The sequence below is a fragment of the Puma concolor genome, chromosome B4 (genome assembly GCF_028749965.1).
Source record: "Puma concolor isolate L17-30 chromosome B4, mPumCon1.1.hap2, whole genome shotgun sequence".
In the NCBI taxonomy this organism is placed as follows: domain Eukaryota; kingdom Metazoa; phylum Chordata; class Mammalia; order Carnivora; family Felidae; genus Puma; species Puma concolor.
The window spans coordinates 116,770,499-116,792,355 of NC_141673.1; the positions used below are offsets into that span (position 1 = coordinate 116,770,499).

The window sequence follows — 21,857 nt, forward strand, 5'->3', positions numbered from 1 at the left end:
CAGCGGACAAGAAGAGCTGGTAGGAGGAGGGAGAGAAAGGTAACGCCACGTTCATTCACTCGCGTGTGCCTGGTTTCAGCCCAGCTGTCAGGAAGGGGCATCACTGCCACCACCCTGGTTCTGGCCCTCATTATTCCCCCCCCCGGGACCATTATGATTAGCCTCCTTAGCGGTCTTCTTTGACGTATCCCTTCCCACCTAACTCTCCCTCCAACCCCCAGCCTCTGCCACCAGAGCAATCTTTCCAATGTTCAAATCTGATTATGTCATTTCCTGCTGAAACGCCTCCAGTCGTAGGGTGCCTGGGTGGCTCAGTTGGTTGAGCATATGATTCTTGGTTTCGGCTCAGGTCTCAGTCTCACAGTTTGTGGGTTCAAGCCCCATATCAGGCTCCACGCTGACAGTGCAGAGCCTCCTTGAGATTCTCTCGCTCCCTCTCTCTCTGCCCCTCTCCAACTTGTGCACGCACGCTCTCTCTCGCTCTCGCTCTCTCTCTCTTTCTCTGTATCTCTCTCTCAAAATAAATAAGTAAACTTAGAAAAAAGTCTCCAATGGCCGGGCGCCTGGGTGCCTCAGTCGGTTGAGCGTCCGACTTTGGCTCAGGTCATGCTCATGCAGTTTGTGAGTTCAAGCCCCTCATAGGGCTCTATGCTGACAGCTCAGAGCCTGGAAATGCTTCAGATTCTATGTCTTCCTCTCTCTCTCTCTGTCCCTCCCTGCTCACTCTCTGTCTCTCTATCTCTCTCAAAAATAAGCATTAAAAAAAAATGCAAGCTAGTGGAGCTACTGTGGAAAACAGTATGGAAGTTCCTCAAAATATTAACAATAGAATCACCCTATAAACCCATAATCACACTGCTACTTGAAGAAAATGAAAACACCAATTTGAGAAGACATATGCACCTTTATGTTTATGGCAGCATTATTCACAATATCCAAGATATGGAAGCAACCTAAATATCCATTGATACATGAGTGGATAAAGGAGTGGGGTGTGTGTGTGTGTGTGTGTGTGTGTGTGTGTGCGTGTGCGTGTGCCTGATGGAATATTATTCAGCCACAAAAAAGAATGAAACCTTGGCATTTGCCATGACATGTCTAGAGTATAATGTTAAATGAAATAAGTCAGTCAGAGAAAGACAAACCCCATGTGATTTCACTCATATGTGGAATTTAAGGAAGAAAACAAATGAACAAAGAAAAAAAAAGAGACAAACCAAGAAACAGACTCCACAATAGAGAACAAACTGGACGTTACCAGAGGGGAGGCGGGTGGAGGGATGGGTGAAGGGGATTAAGAGTACACTCATCACGACGAGCCCTGAAAAATGTACAGAATTGTTGAATCATTCTATTGTACGCCTAAAACTGACATAACACTGCATGATAACTACACCTAAATTTTTTTAAAGTAAAACAAAAGTCTCCAATGGCTTCTCATCATCTATGCGGGTCAGCAAACTATGACCTGTGAGCTAAGTCCAGCCTGCAAGTTAAGAATGGTTTTTGCAGGGCGCCTGGGTGGCTCAGTCGGTTGAGCCTCTGACTTGGGCTCAGGTCACGATCTCGCGGTTCGTGGATTCGAGCCCCACGTCAGGCTCTGTGCTGACAACTCAGAGCCTGGAACCTGCTTCGAATCTGTGTCTCCCACTCTCTCTGTCCCTCCCCCACTCACACTCTGTCTCTCTTTTTCTCAAAAAGAAAACGTTAAAAAAAAAATTTTAAGAATTCAAAAAATTTTAAAAAGAATGGTTATTGCATGGTTAAGGACCATACAAAAACAAAAAAAAAAAGGTATATGTGCATACAGAGATATATGTTGCCTGCAAAACCTAAAGCATCTAGTATGTGGTTCTTTACAGAAAGTCTGTCAATGCTTCTAATCCTGGTAAAAAAAAAATCGACACACGTACAAAATCTTTCATGATCTTGCCCCGTCTGTTTTTCAACTTCCTTGCCCACTTTGGTCTTTGCTCTTTTTTTTTCTTTTTTAATTTTTTTTTATCATTTATTTATTTTTGAGACAGAGAGAGAGCATGAACGGGGGGAGGGCCAGAGAGAGAGGGAGACACAGAATCTGAAGCAGGCTCCAGACTCTGAGCTGTCAGCACAGAGCCTGATGCGGGGCTCGAACTCACGGACCGTGAGATCGTGACCCGAGCTCAACCGACTGAGCCACCCAGGCGCCCCGGGTCTTTGCTCTTTACGCTCCACGGCTACAGAGCCACACATGGACCCTGCAAATGCCGAGTGTTTCCACCGTGTTCTGTCTCCCTTGTCCTGAGATGCCAGCTCCTGGCCAACAGTAACACATCTGTCTCAGTTCGTTCACGGCCCCGCGCACTGCGTGAGCCTGGTCGTTTATTTACCCAGGAGCGTGGCTTCTCGAACCCGGTCCCCTTGCCCACCCTTCTCGACAGCAGTTTGTAACTGGGAGCTCCCTGAGGGCAGGCCGTGTCTTCTCATCCCTGCAGCCCACCCCCCTCCCCCACTGCCCTGCTCGAGGCCTGGCCTGTGTCCACGAGCTGCAGGTATTTCCTGGACTTCATCGGCTGCACTTGTTACTGAACATGAGCTCATCTCACCCACAGCAACCTCAGTTTCCTCATTACTGAAAGGAGAAGTTTGAGCCCGATGATTTGGAAGTCCTTGTAGCTCTGAACTGATGTTACGCTCTGAGAAATCGACCTTAATGTTTATTTATTTTTGAGACAGAGAGAGACAGAGCATGAACGGGGGAGGATCAGAGAGAGAGGGAGACACAGAATCGGAAGCAGGCTCCAGGCTCTGAGCTGTCAGCACAGAGCCCAACGCAGGGCTCGAAATCACGGACCTTGAGATCGTGACCTGAGCCAAAGTCGGAAGCTCAACCGACTGAGCCACACAGGTGCCCCAGAAATCGACCTTAAAATGGAATGGAAACCAGGAGACATCTCTTGCCTGGGTGTCCTCAAAGAATTTCGAAAAACAGTGCTGTCTCAGAGCTCAGGATATAGTTTGCTTTGCTTTCTGATGAATCTTGGCCGAGAGCCACTTTCAAGAGGCTTAAAGGCCCAAGAGCACTGATTGTACAGAAGATAGGTGTGGACGAAAGTAGTCGTGTAACAAAAACCGAGTATGTCTGCCCACCACAGCAAAGCCAAAGACATCAGGTTTGCAGCCAGGAAGAGGCAGCTAAACCGGGACCCTGCATGGCCAGCCTCAAATCCGCCTCCCCGCAGAGGGAGAGAACAAGCCTTCTATGATCATAGGGGTTGAGATGACAAACACAGTGATGAAAAGGGTGGGGAAATGTGGCTAGCCTCGGGGACGGATAGAGCATGTGCATTAAACAAACGTATATGTAACATACATCCCATGTTCATTCTGGGTGGAGACCGAACATCAGAACGAGGCTAAATTCAGCCCCTGAGTCAGGAGATTATTTTAGGACGAGGAGCAGGAGCTATGGGCGTGCTGTGAGAGCCAATATAAACTGGATGGGGTCTTGGGCTCCTTATCTCTGGTAAGGAATCCAAGGCCTTCCTCGTTAGTTCGTAGGCTGGAACCATTATCAGCTGACCTTGAGTCCGGGCTTCTGCAGAGACAGTGGATTCCTTAAGGGCTCTGAAAAAAGACACAATAGCTGACTGGGGAGAAACAGTTCTCTGCAAAACAAGCTTTAAACTTTCTTCTAGTTTCAACCTCCTTAACCCTGTGAGGCACGGTTTCAGCTGGTTCTCACATGGAGTCTTAAAGGTAAAAGGCGAGTCAGTGTTCCATACTCTTGGCACTGAAAACCAGTTTGGTGATTGTCCTTCAACTTGTTTTTTCCTAACCCTCTTTTACTTTCTCTCATATTAACAGCACAGGCTAGTGGCCAAAAGACAAAACCAGACAAGGACCTGCCAGTCGAAAGTCTTGTGAAGGTTTGGTAAGAAAGAGACCAGAACCATGGTTTGATTTCTATAGAATAGAAGCCAATTCTATGTGCAATGTAAAAAATAACAAAAGGCAAATTTTCCCACTCATGACCTCCATCCAGCCCCGAAATCTCTGTTCCCAGATTCCCAGGTATCTTGTCGAAGATAGTCTATACAGGGGCGCCTGGGTGGCTCAGTCGGTTAAGCATCCGACTTTGACCCAGGTCATGATCTCACGGTTCATGAGTTCAAGCCCTGCATCGGGCTCTGTGCCGACAGCTCGGAGCCTGGGACCTGCTTCGGATTCTGTGTCTCCCTCTCTCTCTCTGTCCCTCCCCAGCTCATGTTTGTACTCTGTCTCTGTCAAAAATAAATAAATTTAAAAAAAAATTTTTTTTAAAAAGATAGTCTATATAAATTCAAGAGTATAGATTAGATACCTATCCCGCCTTTTTTTAACACAAATGATAGTGTCCCATTCACGCTGTTATGTACCTTGCTCTATGCTTGCCTAAAAGTATATTCTAGTTTGTAAGACTAAATTATATCCTCCCAAAGATGTCCACATGCTAATTTCCAAAACCTATAAGCCTTATTTGGCAAACAGGACTGTGTACGTATGATTGAATAAAGGGCCCTGAGAGGAGATCATTCCGGAATTGCGTGGATTATCCTGGTGGGCCCAGGGCAGGGCGGAGGCAGAGTCTTTAAAGATCATGGAAGGAGATGGAAGGTGCAGGTCAGAAAGTCAAAGATTTGAGATCAAGGAAGGAACCTACGAGCCAAGGAACAAGGGTGGCCCTAGAAGCTGAAAAGAAAAAGGATTCTTCCCTGGAAACTCCAGAAGGAATCAACCGTGCCAACGCCTTGACTCCGGTTCAATGAACCTGATTCTAGACTTCCAACCTCTATCTATGTAATATAAGAAAGTCGAGTTTTTTTTTGTTTTTTTTTTTTAATTTTTTTTTTCAACGTTTATTTATTTTGGGGACAGAGAGAGACAGAGCATGAACGGGGGAGGGGCAGAGAGAGAGGGAGACACAGAATCGGAAACAGGCTCCAGGCTCCGAGCCATCAGCCCAGAGCCTGACGCGGGGCTCGAACTCACGGACCGCGAGATCATGACCTGGCTGAAGTCGAACGCTTAACCGACTGCGCCACCCAGGCGCCCCAAAAGTCGTTTGTTTTAAGGCACTAAGTTTGTGGCCCTTCGTTACTACCATTAAATAGGAAACGAATACACCTGGGAATTATTCCATACATATGGATCCATGACCATGCTTTCCACTGTGCACACAGTGTTCATGTGTGTGACTGAGCATTTGGGTTCATGAGCGTTTAGGTTGTTTCTGTATTTTACCATCGCGAGTAATGCTGCAAGGAATGTCCCTGTACATAAATATGTGCACATCCATGTGAGAACATTTGCAGGAAAAAGTGAAACCTGCTGCATCAATTTTTTTTTTTTAAAGTAAGCTTTACAGGGGCGCCTGAGTGGCTCAGTCAGTTGAGCGTCCAACTTCAGCTCAGGTCAAGATCTCACAGTTCCGAGAGTTCAAGGCCCGACTCGGGCTCTGTGCTGACAGCTCAGAGCCTGGAGCCTGCTTCAGATTCTGTGTCTCCCTGTCTCTCTCTACCCCTCCCCACTCACATCAGTCACTCTCTCTCAAAAATAGATAAACATTAAAAAAAAAAAAAAAAGTAAGCCCGGTGCCCAACGTGGGGCTTGAACTCACCACCCTGAGGTCAAGAGGTGCATGCTCCAGCAAGTGACCCAGCCAGGCACCCCTAAATTTTAATAAATATTGTCAAATTTTCTTAAATTACATTTTATCTATTGTGTGTTCCAATAAAACTTTATTTATGGAAATTAGAATCTCACATCATTTTCACATGTCACAAAAGAGTCTTCTTTTGCTTTTTCTCAATCAGTTAACAATTTTAGTCTCAGATCAGAGGTTGTATAAATCAGGTGATCAACCAGATTTAGTCAACTAGTTATAGTTTGCCAAGCCCTAGTTTAGTCTAAACAAACTAAATGTAAAATAAAGGGTGAATTTGCACTTATTCCCAACTGAAAAGTGTTATTTAAAAAAGACATGTTTTAGACTTATTCAAAATGTTTCTCAATAAAAAAGTCACACATTATAGGGGCGCCTGGGTGGCTCAGTTGGTTGAGCGTCCGACTTCGGCTCAGGTCATGATCTCACGGTTCGTGAGTTCGAGCCCCACGTCGGGCTCTCTGTGCTGATGGCTCAGAGCCTGGAGCCTGCTTCGGGTTCTGTATCTCCCTCTCTCTCTCTGCCCCTCTCCTGCTCACACTGTCTCTCTCTCAAGAATAAATAAACATTTGGGGTGCCTGGGTGGCTCAGTCGGTTGGGCGGCCGACTTTGGCTCAGGTCATGATCTCACAGTCCGTGAGTTCGAGCCCCGCGTCGGGCTCGGTGCTGACAGCTCAGAGCCTGGAGCCTGTTTCAGATTCTGTGTCTCCCTCTCTCTGACCCTCCCCCGTTCATGCTCTGTCTCTCTCTGTCTCAAAAATAAATAAACGTTAAAAAAAAAATTTTTTTTTAATAAATAAATAAACATTAAAAAAAAAAATCACACATTATATCCAGTCTAACGCAAGTCACTCTGAACAACATTTTTACCAATTAGTTTGAAAAAACTTTCAGTGTGGCAATGTCAGTTGCAAAGGTCAGTAATTCCAGACTCTTCTCTGAGTCTATACCAAGTTCAGGAAAATTGTGGTATGTGAGACAATCCTTGAGGTTATTTACATGTATTAACTCCCAAACTTTCTGCCTGTGCTGAACTTTTTTTTTGATGTTTATTTATTTATTTTGAGAGAGAGAGAGAGAGAGAGAGAGTGTGTGTGTGTGTGTATGAGTGGGGGACTGGCAGAGAGAGAGGAAGAGAAAATCCCAAGCAGTCTCCGCACTGTCAGTGCAGAGCCTGATAGGGGGCTCGATCGCACGACTGTGAGATCACGATTTGAGCGGAAATCAAGAGTTGGATACTCCACCGACCGAGCCACCCAGGCACCCCTCTGCTGAACTAATGAAACTGTGGGGTGCGGTCCAGGTGGGAATCAGGGAGGCGCCAGAGGAAAAGTAGTCGATCTGGCTTTTGTCTTATTTCGCCCAACGCGTCAGAGATGTATAGGTTTATCATTCTCTCTCTAAACTGAATTAACACTTGCTCTAGTTTTCTTGAAGTCTTCCCATTTGAAGCAGCGGTCACCTCCTCCAGGCTTTACTGTCTGGCTGCGTAAGAGAAATCTCTCCTGTCTGGCCTGTGAGGGATCCCACAGCTGGGCAGACCATTTCTGCGGGTACCCCCGTTTCGCACCTTTTGTCTCCTCTTGGGAGGGAATTTTTTCTCTTTTTAATTTTTATTTCTTTTTGAGAGAGAGCAAGTGGGGGAGGGGCAGAGAGAGAGACAGAGAGATAGAGGATCTGAAGCAGGCTCTGCCCTGAGGCTAGAGAGCCCGATGGGGGACTCGGACTCACCAACCATGAGATCATGAGATCATGGGTGCTTCATGACTTCAGACTCAGTCAAGAAGTCCACTCACCGCCTTTGGAGCTCCCGGAGCGTCAGCCACACGGTGGGGGTGTGCAGAATAAGATGTCTGCGGCATTGGGGTGCCCACGGGCCAGCCGGGGAGAGCCACAGGCAAAGTGTCCTTGGTGGCTTGTGGGTGGACTTCTTGACTGAGTCTGAAAAGCAGTTCGTAGAATTCCGGTCCCACTGATGCCCTCTGAGAGCCCCTAGCCCTTCTCTGCACCCCCACCCAAGGCCCACGGCCCCCCTCACATTCCGGATGGGGAGAGAAGGAAAGACCAATGCCCCACCTCCGTGGGGAAGGCAGGCGCTCCCTCCCGTGCTCTCATCTTTTCCTTCTGGAGAAATCGCTGGTGAGAAGGGCTCCCTTGGCACTTGACCGAAGGGTCAGAGGTAAAATGAAATTGTTCCTCTTACCCTCTTCGGTGTGTCCAGTCCCGGATCGTGTTTTGTTCTCGCGGGGTGCTGGAACGCCTCTGCTAGACTCCCAGATTCCCGCAAAGGTGGTCTCGTCTGTGCCGATTGTCAAAATGAGTGTTCTGCATGGCGTATGGCAGAAAACTCCCCCCTTTTCGATGGGGTCACTCTCCTCGATGACATTTTAATATCATCTGTGGCTTTCCTTTGTGACTCGCCTGATCTAATTCACATGAAGGCTCAAGAGTACAGTGGCCAGACTTGGTTCTGTCTTGTTTTTACTTCAATCATAAAGAAGCATCTTTGGGACCTATCGGTGAGATGCTCAAAAAAAGTCACCTCAAAGTTTCAGCCCATCGCCATCACCGCACGAAGCCCCTTCCTTGAACTAGAGAAGCATTGAGCAGCAGAAACCACAAGTGAGCCGAGTGATGCCTGCAGCCAGTGGCCTTCACGTCCTCGTAGAAAGTCCTGGAACTGTTTTCTTGGGGCGGACTCTCGTTTCCTAGTTGAAGCCGCTAGGGGTTAGTCACAATCCCTAGTCAACTCCCCCTGCCAAAGAGCACACACCAGAGTTTGGGTTCTGCCCTAACTGAGCTGCCTCTTTGTTCAACGTTTATTTATTTTTGGGGGGACAGAGAGAGACAGAGCATGAACGGGGGAGGGGCAGAGAGAGAGGGAGACACAGAATCGGAAACAGGCTCCAGGCTCTGAGCCATCAGCCCAGAGCCTGACGCGGGGCTCGAACTCACGGACCGCGAGATCGTGACCTGGCTGAAGTCGGACGCTTAACTGACTGCGCCACCCAGGCGCCCCATGAGCTGCCTCTTTGAACAGTATTCCCAAAGGGCTTCGCCAAAGGAAGAAAATCATCTCTGAAAATTCAAAATAGAAAAGGATCGGAGTGTTTCAAATCTTGACTCTTGCTGACTTAGATGTTAGAGTTCACTGCAAAATAAATGTGAATTTGAAGCTGTGTTTTTTAAAAAAAAAAAAATTTCTGAAACATACAAGGAAAATATGATACCTATAGATACCTATATATCTAAGAAAACTCAGCTAATTAAAAAAAAAAGAGAGAGGGGGTACCTGAGTGGCTCAGTCGGTTAAGCTCCTGACTTCGGCTCAGGCCATGATCTCACAGTGTGTGGGTTCGAGCCCCGCATAGGGCTCTGGGCTGACAGCACAGAGCCTGCTTGAGATTCTCTCTCTCCCTCTCTGTCTGCCCCTCCCACTCATGCTCACTCACTCTCTCTCTCTCTCAAAAATAAACATTAAAAAAAATTTTTTTTAAGAAGAAAAGAAAACTCAGCTAATTCACCACTACTTCCTGATCAGGAAAATAAGGCTAAGGAGGAAGGTTAAGTGACTTGTTGAAGGGCATATACTATTTAAAAAAAAAAAAATTTTAATGTTTATTTATTTTTGAGAGACAGAGACAAAGCATTAGTGGGGGAGGGGCAGAGAGACAGGGAGACACAGAATCCGAAGCAGTTTCCAGGCTCTGAGCTTTCCGCACAGAGCCTGACATGAGGCCTCGAACTCACGAACCGTGAGATCATGACCTGAGCCAAAGTCGGACGCTTAACTGACTGAGCCACCCAGGCGCCCCTGAAGAGCATATGCTATTTAATGACAAATTATATTTTTATATATATGCAAATATACACACATAATTTTATTTATATATACATATACATTTATATTTTATATATGGAAACATACACATGATTTTATATAAAACATATTTAAATATAAGTACATAATTATATTTTTTATGTGCAAATATATAAACAAATATATATATGTGTGTATGTATATATATATATATATATATATATACACACATGTATGTATATATGCTTTACAGAGAAAGATATAGATTGGTTTCCTCTAGTATGCCCATTGGTAAAACTTTACTAAGGGACTGTTAGGTCTGTCTCTCAGAAGCTTAACCTAAGACGTAGACAAGTTAAATGAGGTCCCAACGTAGGTTACAGTCTTTGATAGACACATGAATCTCTAGATATCCTTCATTATCCATTTGATTGGTGGAGTGGTCAGTAAGAATAATTAAGAGCACTAAAAGTTGAAAAAGACAGGCAATAGCTTTGGTTGTGAGGCAGAGAAGTCAAGAACAGGGACCTCGCAGACCTAGCTGGGATTCACCAGCAGTTGCTGCACATAAAAGAGACATGCAACTGACGAGCCGACCCTGAAGTCCTTCTGTGGTTGTTATTCTACATCATTCCGGGCTTCCACTCTACAAAAGTGTTTAAAATCAAAGTTAACTGACAACACAGGGAGAACAAAATGCACCCAGGCTGTACATTATTTGCTCTTATAAAGAAAGACGACTCCAAGAAACAAGGTCTCCAGTAATCCTGTCTGACTGCTAATGCGATTAGCCTGGAGCGGGTGCCTCAAAAGAGGGTGGACCAGATGATTTCCCCGAGAGAAGGAGAAATCACAGAGGTTTTCCACAAATCTCCTCTGCTGGCAATTTAAAAACCAGAAGGAGATAAATGGGGACAGACCCAACCATGCCTGTCTGCGCTGTGACTGAGCCAGGACTACCATCCCCTCTAATCAGCAGGAGGTAATATCCTTTCTCTTTTAATGAGGTCACAATCACTAGTCACTCCAGTGTTAACACCTGCGATTCTGTTATAGGCAGAGATGAGGTGTGGTGGTCTTGAACGACATCAGAACGACAACCCCCACTGCTTTCTTGGTGAACTAAGCTTGAACAAGCTTGGGCTCCACCCCAGAACCCAGCTTTCAGACAGGCAGTCACTCCCCCACGCCAAGCTACTGAGAACAGTTTTCTTCACTGCACACAGATAATTATAAGCCCTTGACCCAAGCACAAGGAGGTAAATGGCTCCATCAGAACCTTCTCCTCACCTGTCCCCTTGTCGACCCTCAGGAAAAGTCTTCTGTAACCACAGCCCAAGTGATGAATAGTTGCCCTCTTCAAGATCCAAGATCCAAGCCAAGTTTCCCCACACATTGCTCTCTTTCTGGCTGCAAACGAGATCTGTCTCAGCCTTTATGCCTTGAGAGGAAAAGATGAGGAAAATTCTTGTCCAGCTCATCCCCTCTGATGACTCCATAGAGTAGACTGGATCTGTTGATGGAGTTTTCAAAGTTAGTGAGTTTTTCTTTTTTGTTTTTTTGAGCCAGACCCTCTATCAGTCACAATTTTTTAACTTTAGACTATTTTAGCATTTTCAATGCCACATGCAAAAAAAAAAAAAAAAAAAAGCTGTCACACATTTATGCTTGAAAAATGGAATTTACTCTTCTAAGAGTTACTTGCCTGCATCATTTTCAACAGTGACTAATTTTTTTCACCCCTAAATTTAAACCGTTCTGTGTTCATTACCTCATCTTCCAACCTTGCTGAAACCATTTCTCCTGAGAGATTCCTCCCACCCCCGATGCCACGTTATCTTCACGTGGCCCCTGACTCTTCCAGCCTATTGTCTATGACCTGGCAGTATATATTACCTGTGTCTCTCATCCTGGCTCCTAGCTAGACTCTGCTTGGCAGTACTTATAACTATTTCATGAGGGTCGGTCTTGTCTGAAATTGGGTTATTAATTCCTTGAGGACAAAATGTTCATTCTCCACCGCTTTCATATGGACGTCCACGCTTACCCTACCTTGCCTCCCATTTTCACATGTGGAAAATTACGAACTTCTTTTTAAACCTGAAATGACTCCCAACAAGGCAGCAATAAATATGAAAGTGCTTCTGTAGCTTTCCCTTTGTGATCTTTTCAATTTGTACTACGTTCCAAGATACATGATTTAAAGCCGGGTCATTTATTTTTTCTGCTGGTCCAACATTTAGGGAAATTTTCATGTAAAGAATGAGATCTAGAGACTTGGAAAAATTATTCAAATTCCATTTTCCCAGCAGCTGATATTCTATTCAGTCTAGGACAGTCTCTATGATCACGCCTACCATCAGTGAGGTATGCTTTTATCATAATCATAGCAAATGTTTCATTGACTCATTACTATATGCTAGACACCATGCTAAGTGCTTTACATGCATTATCTCATTGAATCCTCACAACAATCCAAGAAGATAGGAACTGAATAAGCCTTATGTTACAGGTGAACAAACCCAGATACACAAAAATTAAGTAACTTAGGCAAACTCATAGACCTGCAATGGGTACAACCAAAATTCAACTCCAAGGTTTGCTACACTTGACCAGCAGCATCAGCACCCTGTGGGACTTGTTAGAAATGCAAATCCTCCACTCCCACCTGAGACTTACTGAATCAAGTGCTCTGAGGGTGGGGCCCAACAATTGGGAATTTAACAAGTTCACGAGGTGATTCTGATGCTCTAAAGGAGTCGTTTTTTTCCTAAAGGACCATAGAGTAAATATTTTGGAATTGCAGGCTATATACAGAAACAGCCATAGTAGGCACATAAACAAATGTATGCGACTGTTCCAATAAAACTTTATTTATAAAATTTTACTTACAAACTTTATTTACAAACCTAAGGGATATAGTCTGCCCACCTCTGTAATTCTTACATAAGTGTTCTGAGAGTAGCTAGAGCAAAACTTTACCTTATTAAAGATAGGTAATACTCTCAGTGTGAAAGTTTTAATTAACACTATATAAACCACACTTCAATAAAAAAGAAAAAAATGTTTTTAATCATATACATACAGAACAGGGAGTCCCTGGAAGAAAGGAGGGAAGAGATTTTAATCAACAAAGGTTAGAATGGTTCAGAAAAAAAGTTTATAAAATTTTGCCAATTTTTTTTCCATTAACTTGCCCAGTGAAAAATTATAAAAATGTTTTTCACAAATTGACTTTACCACTGATGACAAGTTAAAACATGTTTTGTTTAATAGCCTTAAGTTTTAAATTAATAAAGTCTCTAGCCTTGAATGGATTTTCTATAGAATTTTTTAAATATTGTTTTGTAAATTAAAGCAATACTTGCATGTGATAGAAAATTCAAAGTATAAAGAAAGAAAAGTTCAGGACCCGTGGGTGGCTCCGTTGGTTAAGCTTCTGACTCTTGGTTTCAGCTCAGGTCATGACCTCACAGTTTGTGAGTTCAAGGCCCACATCGGGCTCTGTGCTGACAGTGCAGAGCCTGCTTGGGATTCTCTCTCTCCCTCTCTCTCTTTCCCTCCTGTGCGCTCTCTCACTCTCTCTTGCTCTGTCTCTCAAATAAACTTAAGAAAGAAAGAAAGAAAGAAAGAAAGAAAGAAAGAAAGAAAGAAAGAAAAGTTCAATTCTGCCATCACCCTCACTTTCACTCACCAGAGTTAATAGCCATTGTTTATTTAGCCCTCCAGGTGATGGCCATTATAGCTCTAAACAGTACACATGTACATGTATTCCTTGATTCCACTCTCCTTTTACCAAAGGTAAGAAATTTTATGCACTTTCACTATTTCCCACTTTGCCTCCTACCTTAATCACCTAATTTTGTTAATTATATTATTTTTAGTTTGTCAAAGTCATTTAGTGATTACAATGCTATCAGTACTGTGTCCACTGATTGGCTCTAAAGTTTTGATTTCATAATACAGTACTTACAACATTAAGATTATATAAATATGATTCCAGGCAGAACTAATTAATATGATTGAGTCCTTAGAGAAGGAAGGATAATCAATGCTAGGTCATAAAGCTACTGCCACTTTAAGGAGAATGTTCCAAATTTCTAAGTCATGCTCAGCTGCCACTGTTTCTTCTACTTCATGTCATCCTCATTTATTCCTTTTTTCTTTTGCTTAAACAAAACTTCTTAAGTATTATTTTTTTCACATCGTTATGAAACTTTGAGGTTTTTTTCTTGCCTGGAAATATCTCTATTTTGCCCTCATCCTTGGTTGATGGTTTAGCTGGGTATAGAAGTCTATATTCCAAAGCAAGTGTTGGCAAACCATAGCACACTGGTGCAATCCACCCCACCACCTGTTTTTGTAAATAAAGTTTTGGTAGAACACAGCATTATGTCTTTATTTCATGCTACAATGGCAGAGTTGAATAGCTGCAAGAGACCACATGACCCACAAAATGTGAAATATTTACTATCTTGCCCCGTACAGAAAAAGTCTGCCTCCCTCTATTTAAAATCCTATCTCAAAATGTCAAAGCATTGCTCCACTGTTTTCTTGCTGATGAGGACTTGGAGGGCTTTGCTCTACTGTCCTATGTTGCTGGTGTGAGTCTCATTATTAAGCATCTATAATAAGCTTGCTTTTTTTCTCTCTAGAAACTCATGTGATGTTTTTCTTTACCCTTGTATATGTCAAGTATCACTAGTTGTTGTTGTTGTTGTTTTAATTTACCTGTTTTAATATTTGGTGTTTTTGCTTGATTGTTTTTGTTCTTCAGGGGTTTTTTTGTTTTGTTTTTTTGTTTTCCTTTTTAATGTAATTTATTGTTAAGTTAGCTAACATACAGAGTATACAGTGTGCTCTTGGCTTTGGGGATAGATTCCTGTGATTCATCACTTACATACAACACCCAGTGCTCATCCCAAGTGTCTTACTCAATGCCCATCACCCATTTTCCCCTCCCCCTACCTTCTCCCCCATTTTAATATTTGGTCAGACTTTTCCAATTCAAGATTCATGTCTTCCTTTATATAAGGAAATTTTCCTCTACTATTTTTTAATTTATCCTTTTTATTTTCTCTATTAGCTATTTCTTTCCTATGAGATGGATATTGAATCTACTGCTGTCTTCATAATTGCTAACTTCTCTCTCATTCAAATGTATGGCCTTTTTGCTTACTGGAAGACTTCCTTTACTTTTCTTCTAAGATATTTCTTTAGCCCTGCCAACATATTTTTCAGTCCAGCTATTGATTTCTTATTCTATAAGTCATATTTTAATCATCCAGAGCTCTTCTTGTCTTCTGATTGCTCTTGTGTCATAACAACTTATTCTTATTTTAAGGATCCTGGGGTGCCTGGGTGGCTCAGTCTATTAAGTGTCCAACGTTGGCTCAGGTCATGATCTCACAGTTTGTGAGTTTAAGCCCCACACAGAGCTTTTCTGATGGTGCAGAGCCTGCTTGGGATTCTCTCTCCCTCTCTCTCTCTCTCTCTCTCTCTCTCTCTCTGGTCCTCCCCAACTTGCACTTTCTCTAAATAAACAAATAAAAACTTTTTTAAAAATTTAGAGGATATAATATCATCCTGAATTATGAGAATGCAGAAAATATTTTTTTAAGTTCTTTTCAGTTCTCTGAGTTATATCTATTTTCTTCAGGATCAGTTGTTCTATTGTTTATGTTAATCTTTCTCTTTCATGAAATTGGTATTATCAAAAATCTAGTGTTATATTTATTATTGAAGGACAAAGCTGACCACACAGGAGTATAAGTTTCTTAGATTCTTTGTTAAGTGACAGAGTTCTGTGCAGACACCTTGTGAGCAAGAGTGTTGACAGGCAGGACTCCCTACTGTACAAAGCAGGCAATCTGGAGACCCTCGGGGTTGTGTAGGGCTTGAAGAACTTTGGCATCGACGTCTGACCAAAGCTGCCTTACCTCAGCATTTGCTATGGAAGCCTGGGGTTACCTCCAGCTCTTTTCTTTAGGCTCAGGATCCACGTTGCCTGACTCTTCAGTCTTTAAAAGTTCTTTGGTTCTATCCAGGTGATACAGTTTGCCCATGTCTGCTTTGACATTGAAGAGTAGAGAGAGAAGAGGAGCTGCAGTTGAAGAAAGGGATCTCAAGGATCTGAATTCAGAACTTTAAATCAACACTCCAATAAATATAATCTGCCACCCACTCTTATCCTTTATGTTTGACAACCCCAAGCTTGGAGCTTCTCCAGTGGTCCCTTATCTCTGGAATCCCCTTCTCTGCTTTTATTTTTGTTTGCTTTTCATGTAAGTCCATCTGCTCTCTAACAACTAGCTTGTATTCACCCTCTGTGGTTCCTTTGTTGATGCCCAGCATTGCTGTGCTTTCATTAGATAGATTTTTACATGGACGCACATTGGACATTTAATAGTTTCAACGGGACCTTGAGAAAGGGTGAAGGTTGATATGCCATCAGTGTGCCATCTTGAACTGGACACTCAGCAAAGTTTAAAGTATATAGAATTTGTCTTTGGGGGAGGAGTCTTTACCTTTCCCTCCTTCCCCCCATCAAATTAGATTTTTAGGAAATTGTATGATAAATATATCATTCAATAAATATTTTTTTATATGCACACACACGAAGAGAATGGAGAAGTTTAGAAGTTAAATTTTAAGAGAAACAAAAGCCTTTGGCTTAAAAAAAAAAATGCAGCTACTACTTTAGAATTTTAGGCACCTTGAAAGTAGAGACATGCAAACATTCTATGGAAATCTTCCTTTTATGGGGAATTCGATCGCCTGAGATCAGTGAATTCTCAATACGAACATTCCTAAACCCCAATACGTCTCCCAATCAGGTGAACTAATGACTTTTTGGTGATATTTTTGATCAACTAGGGAAGCAAGGTAGTATTTTAAGAAAGGCCATAGACCATACCAAGCTAACCACATCAAGGTAATTTTAGACATCTCATTTTTCAAACCATCTAATACTGTAGGAATCTTTGAAAAATGCATAGAAAAGAATTATACATACATACATTTCAAAGAAACTTCTAAGCCAAATATCCTGCCTGATCATAAATAATACCTTCTCCAGATGTGAAAAAACCAGAAGCAGAACATATAGAGCTGGAAAGGATAAAGGTGGGCAACACATGTAAACAAACAGTTCCAGGGTAATGGCCAAAAGAAAAACCACACTTCAATTATTAACTCTCACTTTTACTCTAAACATAAAAGAAAGCACATAAGCTAACACTAATAGTTGAATCTTTGTAATTTCCGCCATTATTCAAAACATACTTGGTTTTATTGTAACAGACATGTATTATAATACATTAGTATAAGCTATTATAAAGAGCAATTATAGGACAATTAAGATATAGGAACCTTTTTAAAAGTTGACAGTGGCATTCTTTGGTCCGCTTCACTTTGCAAATAAGTTTGAAAAAAATTGCTTAGCTCCCAACCTAATCTTAAATTCAGAACCTTTTTGACTTCGAAGCTCTCTTGCCTCTTTTTCACGCATGTGCGTGAACACACATCCCCTTGCTTTCCATATCAGTGGTCAGATGGACGAGGCCTATGGCCAGATTCAGCCACACTCTACAGTTATCAAGCATGACAGAGCTGGAAGGAAAACATCTGGTCCAAGGTTGCCACTTGCCTTTGTAGCAAAGAATGTTCTTTGATCTCCAGCTGGAGTTCCCTATCGAGTCTAGCAGATCAATTAGTTAATAGACCTTTCCCACTGGTAGTCTCACTAGCTGACTACCTAGGGTAGAAATAAGTTCTATTTATCAGGCCTTCTTTTCCCCTTTATACTTGAGGCAGATCTTTTTTTTTTCCCCCTTGAAATAACATAATTATTAAACCACTTCAGTCACTTCTGTGGTTAATGATTCCCTTTCGTTGGTTCCGCTCTCAGGCTGAAACCTCTTGGTGGGTTTTAAATACACCACTCCATGACTACAGTGTTACTCCATACCACAATTAAGCTTAGGAACAGCTTGAAATACCATTATTAAAACCAACATCTTGTCCAGGTTTTCTTCATTCCCGCAGGGAATTGAAATTATCATCTTAGTATCTGTTTCTCTAAAACTTCAGAGAAATAATAGAACATTTCACCTGGATTTCATTCTAACAAACTTGGATGATTTTCCTGACATTACGAAGATCTGATCTAGGAATTTAAACAAGCATATATAATCTTTCCCTAATAACCTTTTTATCCCATTTACAATGACATTACTATCAGTGCTATTTAGAAAAAATAATTACTTGTCAGAAAACCAAACTGAATTACTTTGGGTCTTACATATAGAAATCCAACTGGTTTTAATGATTCTAGTGGGGCCCAAATAACATAACCGAACTAGATTTTTCACCTGAACACAAAAACATTATCTGGCACTGCATTTACCAGTCAAAAAAAAAAAAAAAAATGCTCCGGAATAATTTCTTTTCTTAAAAACAAGATTAGCCAATCGACTGTACTCTTTAGGCACAATTAAAGCAGTTTTGCACAGGGGACAGACACATAATGCTCCAGTGAGCTGACATTTGCCACCCTGCTCAGTGCATTTTACTGCAAAAGAACCCGGTCTAATTTATACACTGGAGCCAAAATCAAACTGTGCACTATTCACCTTGGCCATGACTGAAATACCTAGCTGGGGATAAAACATGGCGGCTGTTTCCCAGGGTCAGCAACACCCCAGGCAATTGAGAGTGCTTCACCCAGATGAAATTGCAAAGGGAATTTCAGGAGGCAGAATGTAATTATCCCCTTTGGAGTTTGGCATGGACAGAAGGATTAAACAGTGCTGTCCTTTGTCCCTAAAACAAAACGTGCCAGCAGATCTATGACAGACACAGCCAGGAATATGAGGAAGGAGCCTGGAGTCTTGTTTGCTTTCAGTGCCCTATTTTTCTCCTCCATAGATCACCAGTTCCTATGTCCCCCCAAAACCAGGACGGGCCTCACTGTGGCCCCTCGTATGTCACGTTACTACTGCTTTAAATGCTTTTTAGATGAGACTAGATTTAATGCTCGGCCATTGCCCTGTGAGCCACTGTCTCTGAGCTCAGTTAAAAGGAAGAACTACTTAGAACACAAGTCTCCAAGCTTTCCCTCACAGAAAGCAGAAAGCTCAATCCTGGGCTTTGGTACGGAACCTTCCAAAGTCCATTTTAGATGGTGAGCGCTCATGTAATTATTCTCTAAAATAGAAATAAGACAGCTGTAGACCCCAAAGGGTGTCTTATGTCTCTTATGTCTCTTTTCCATACATTTTATACTAACTAACACTTGTAATTAAGGTTGGTAGGAAATTAACTGCCGGATGTGGGTCTTGACAGGGTTCCCGCTGGGTACCTTCGGAAACTTGTTCAATGTCAGTTAGTTGCTTGATTGATGCCAAAGTTCACCCACAAGAGCAGCAAGCCCAGGACAATGGAGAAGGTGGCTTGCACCCTTACAGCCTATGCTTTCCATTGGTGTTTACTGACTCGACTCCACTCCCTTGCTCAAGACATCCTTGACATGACTTTCTTTCCCACTTTTTCATTCCTACTGACCCTTCTGAGAAGGTCACCAGCCTAAATGACTTCATCCCAGGATGTGACACTCACTCCTTCTAACATCTTTTGACATTGGTGCAACCAGTCCCCCCCAGTGACAAGATGACTCAAGGCACAACTTGTTGATGAAAGCCAGGAAACAGAATTCTAGAAACCCTGAGCTAACTCCAACCAACGCCCAAGTCCTGACTTTCAAATCCATCAGTTCCCAAAAAGAAAAAAATGTTTCCAAACTTCCCCATCATAGTTAGTCCTGAGCCACCTAGTTCTGATACTTTATAAACGAACGAAATAGAAGCCAAACCTAGATCAGATCTCTGAGGTGACACACTTTCCATTAGTGTTCGTTCTAGATAACAGATATCCTCTTGAGGATGGAACGAATGAATTCCTCTTCTCCAAGAGCCACCCTTCACCAAGTGGCCCAGGTCAGATTTTATGATGTGCAAACCTGGTAGGGAATAAACATCTAGAAGTCAGTGCATTTCTTACTCGGGAATAAACATCATCTAGAAGTCAGTACATTTCTTACTCAGGAAATTTTGTCACCTCCAGTAAAAATGTTTTGGGTCACTTTCCTCCAAGAAGAGTAAAACTGTAATTCCGAGTAAGTCCTAAATAAGGTCTCTTCTTCTGGCCTTTCGGGTCAATATTTCGCTACCCCACTTTGAATGTTTTTAAAGCAAAAACCCTGAAGTTTTTTCCAATCCAGAAAATGAAGTGCTTAAAATAGGCAACAGCTCGCTTCCACATGATGGTCCCAAGTCTGTTGGACTCCAAAACGCAACATCTTCCCTCACTACCTCCCAGTTACCTGCTGTGAGAAATCCTTTTGAAAGACACTTGCCTGGTGATGAGGATTTAACTGCTCTCCATAAACAGGAAAAAAAAAAAAGAGCCAGGTATCCAAACTTTTAAACGACTCGCCGGAGGTAGAACGTGAATGTGAAACAGCTGTACACATGTCCTCTTTCTCTGTGAAGCCACGATCCGATGGAGCTCTTTGGAGACGCTGACGGTAGGCCAGACAGGGTGACCAGAACTTTCCACCCTGATGCAACTAAAGCCCCCCAATTTCTCTCGTGACGTCCTGTCTCCAACTCTCTCATTACGTAGTCTCTGGGGGTCTGTCTCTAGTCAGGTCTGCGCTTCTGAACGTTCATTTCCTGCACCTTGGGAACGTTCTGTGCGGTGTTTATTTCTCTCAGGCTTCATAGGATACTCTCTGAGCGTGGAATCTCATCAACGTGTACTCAGCTGAGAGGTCCACTTAGCAAAACTCCTCAGGTTCCTGGGCCCTGTCTGGAAAGCCGTCTGTGAAATCGGCCTACCTTGAGCGGGACTCCTGCTTCCCGCTTTGGCCAAAGCCAGGTTCCCTTTCCCTCAGCAGCCGCAGAAACATTAGGGTTTCTTCATCCAAAGTTCACAATGGGCAACGTTTCTTTCTCACACTTGCTCAACACGCTTGTCTGGTTCTGAGGAGAACTTGTCATTCACATGTGACAGGGTGACACGTAACCTAGGAAAATACACTCAACTCTAATTTATGGGTGAAGGGGAGACTCCGAACTTAAAACAAGCTTTTAAAGGAAGACGAGGGGCGCCTGGGTGGCGCAGTCGGTTGAGCGTCCGACTTCAGCCAGGTCAGGATCTCGCGGTCCGTGAGTTCGAGCCCCGCGTCAGGCTCTGGGCTGATGGCTCGGAGCCTGGAGCCCGTTTCCGATTCTGTGTCTCCCGCTCTCTCTGCCCCTCCCCCGTTCATGCTCTGTCACTCTCTGTCCCAAAAATAAATAAACGTTGAAAAAAAAAAATTTATAAAGGAAGACGAGAGGCTCCCCAAGAGGAGAGCCTAGGGTTTGGCTGGGACTGCCTCTGTTTTCCACACTTTTTTTTAATTTACTGCTTCGTGTTATTTTTTTTTTTTAAGTTCATGTACTTATCTTGAGAGAGAGAGAGAGGGAGAGAACGTGCGAACTGGGGAGGAGCAGAGAGAGAGAAAGAGACTCCCAAGCAAGCTCCATGCCGCCAGCACAGAGCCCGATGTGGGGCTCAAACCCGCGAACCATGACATCGTGACCCGAGCTGAAATGAAGAGTCAGATGCCTAACTGACTGAGCCACCCAGGCGCCCCTGTTATCCACACTTCTATTGTCCAGCTTCTGCTTGGCCCTGGATGGACCTCCATGAAGCAGGGGACATCAGGGCGTTACCATAACTCACCCAGCAGGAAACTACATTTTGGCTCTAGCCGAACAATAGTCCTTTTTGAAAGTAGTTGGATATCACCTGGCTGTCAAGATTCAAACGAGGGGAAGGGGCGCCTGGGTGGCGCAGTCGGTTAAGCGTCCGACTTCAGCTCAGGTCACGATCTCACGGTCCGGGAGTTCGAGCCCCGCGTCGGGCTCTGGGCTGACGGCTTGGAGCCTGGAGCCTGCTTCCGATTCTGTGTCTCCCTCTCTCTCTCTGCCCCTCCCCCGTTCATGCTCTGTCTCTCTCTGTCTCAAAAATAAATCAACGTTAAAAAAAAAATTTTAAAAAAAAAAGATTCAAACTAGGGGCAAAGGCCACATTCTTGTTTGAGACGAGTGTCCCGGTGTCCTCAGTTTTGATGGAAACTTATAAATTCGTCGCTAATGCTTTACACACACAGCAATCAACTATCCAGCGCAGATAAGCATTCAGCCCACAAACGATGGGAAAGCATGGGAAACCCTACCTTCCAGACTCCACCTTGATGCCAGCTACCCAGTTGTCCTTGGGGAAGTGCCACAACCAATCTGGACCTCA

General features: G+C 43.3%; 1 long non-coding RNA gene across 2 annotated transcripts; it reads right to left on the bottom strand.

Annotated features, from left to right (window-relative positions):
- Positions 1-8,709: 8,709 nt before the first annotated feature.
- Positions 8,710-20,542, bottom strand: LOC147579448 (uncharacterized). Of its 2 annotated transcripts, none has more exons than XR_015253961.1 (3): positions 15,443-20,540; positions 10,794-11,016; positions 8,710-8,834 (listed from the first exon to the last, which is right to left on the bottom strand). It is a non-coding gene; the product is annotated as an uncharacterized LOC147579448 (long non-coding RNA). The 2 variants fall into 2 exon arrangements; XR_015253960.1 differs by lacking the exon at positions 8,710-8,834 and having other exon boundaries at positions 9,675-11,016; positions 15,443-15,570; positions 16,875-20,542.
- Between the last annotated feature and the right edge of the window lie 1,315 nt (positions 20,543-21,857).